The sequence below is a fragment of the Etheostoma spectabile genome, chromosome 23 (genome assembly GCF_008692095.1).
Source record: "Etheostoma spectabile isolate EspeVRDwgs_2016 chromosome 23, UIUC_Espe_1.0, whole genome shotgun sequence".
Taxonomy (NCBI): domain Eukaryota; kingdom Metazoa; phylum Chordata; class Actinopteri; order Perciformes; family Percidae; genus Etheostoma; species Etheostoma spectabile.
In genome coordinates, this window is record NC_045755.1 from 18,124,502 (window position 1) to 18,126,642 (window position 2,141).

At 40.9% G+C, this 2,141-nt stretch overlaps 1 protein-coding gene across 3 annotated transcripts in view; it reads right to left on the bottom strand.

Annotated features, from left to right (window-relative positions):
- sfmbt2 (Scm like with four mbt domains 2) overlaps positions 1–2,141 on the bottom strand; it is a 52,859-nt gene that overhangs the window by 49,086 nt on the left and 1,632 nt on the right. The window lies entirely within an intron of this gene.

A 2,141-nucleotide genomic window follows, 5' to 3' on the forward strand; every position in this document is an offset into this window, starting at 1 on the left:
CCCCCCCCCCACAGACTATCAGTTTTTCTTGCCCAAGAGCCCTACCATCTTCAGCAGCATTGACACATCACTGTCGTCAGCATGCAGTCCTCTACAGCGCTCATTAAAATGCACTCAAACACTGGTATCAAATATTGCGAGGAGTAGTTCCCAGCAGCTCATGAACCTGGTTTTTCCCTTAAATTCCCCCTGAGCAGCTGTTTTTTTCCCCCCACACATTCGATTCTGTGTCTGCTTGTTTCAACACTTCAGTACAGCTTTAAAGACTCAGTTGACATGTTAAAACCCAAGATGCCATGTTTTTATACTTCCATCAAGTATCGTCTTGATTTCTGTCGTGTTGTTTTGGCTCTATACTCCCGCACATTGCATTTAAAAGGAAACAAAGACTATGTGGTTGAAGTGGCGATGTTGGGCTTTAATTAGAGGGGTTTAACAACCACATCAAATGAAAAGTGGGGGAACTGAAGCCCTATCATTGTCCTTCTGCGCTGTCCAGAAATTGGACACAAAAAACAGGGGCTGCTGGTCCAACACTGATTACTCAATACAGATGGGAAAACATTTAACACTGACTAAAAGTTCTTTCATCTCAACTCATCCTGTGTTAAAAAAATAATACCCAAAATGTGTCATTGTCCAAATATTTTTGTTCCGCATTGCTCATTTCCACAAAATTCACCGTGACATATTTATTAATGTAGGAAACTTTTGGATGTCTTCTGGTATTTAAAAAGTCACTTTTTTTTTTTTACTCTTCTCATCGCTGCTCCCCGAGGTCTTAAAGAAAGTCCTCATGAGCAAACAACACACAATATTTGTTATGAGGCCAATAAAACAGATCTTCTGTGGGTGTGACCACTTTGAAATTGAGTTTGTAAAAGGTACTACTATAATACTAAAATCCTAGTCCTCCTCCCAAAAAATGTGACATGTTATAACTAGTCACAGCTAGAAAATTACATAGAAAAGTCAACTTTAATCCTAATTTTTTTTAACACTAAGTTTTTTCCTAATTTGGTCGCTCGCTGGTTAAAACCCACAGGAGGAACAACTAAACATTTACAGGCTTTTGTTCAGAAGGTCAATGTCAACTATTTGCCTCAATCTTTATCTCTGAAACAAGCCGACAGCATTTCTGCTTGATGAAGCTTACTGGCCTGCAGCGTCCCGGAGGAAAGAGTCCAGATTGGGCACCAGGGGATTAAACGGGTCTGGCAGAGTTAATCTCAGGACATTTGTGCCCCCCTGGTCTCAGATTGAGAGGTTCTTTTATTGATTAGCCCCTGATGAGTCGCTGGGCATCCACATGTTGTCCTCCTGCCTTTCCCTAAATCCCATCCATCCCAAAGATTTAATGGGGTGGATTTAGGAGATTAACTACTGCATGGGCTTGGGTTTTATTGCATTACTCCCTATTAGGTTCTCCTCTTTTAGACCCATCCAAGAGTTGTTTCCTCTTGGCAACAGGAGGCCTTGACAAAACAATTTGCCCTCTGTTTCTCTCAATTATGACCGTTTTTTTACACAATGCGTCCTGTGTTTCTTGCCCTATGATGCTCACTGAGATCAGTTAACTATAAAATGATGAAGTGCAAACAGCAACTGCCCCTGGTGGACCAGAACAAAACCAGAAAGACTCCCTCAGCTTGGAGCTTTCTTATTTCAACATCAACGACCGGAAATGACTTCCTGCAAATATAAAACACACTCTACAAAACCTGAAGCTTTGATAGGAGGTGGAATCTGACATTTGCCTGAGTCCTCCCCTTATTCAAATACAGGCAGAGAGTTTGTTTTCCAACAGCAGAAAGAAAGAAAGAAAGGATCCGGGCCTCATTATTTCCTGTAAAGTGACATTCCCTTTTCTTTTTCTCTATCTTTCCTTCCCTCTTTAATGTAGACTTGCTTCCGCCGTGATTGAAGACACATTCACGAGAACATTAACATACAATGCCTTCATCAAAAACAGTTAAATGGACAACAAATGGCTGATGGTTCTTGCAAAAAAAAGAAAGAAAGAAAGAAAAAGAAGCCAAATCAGTCCAAACCATCAATAATGTATTAGTGCAGAAGGACCCATATTGATCTCTCCCCGTGGAGAAAAAGGATTATACATGTTTTACCTTTATGCCCCCCCC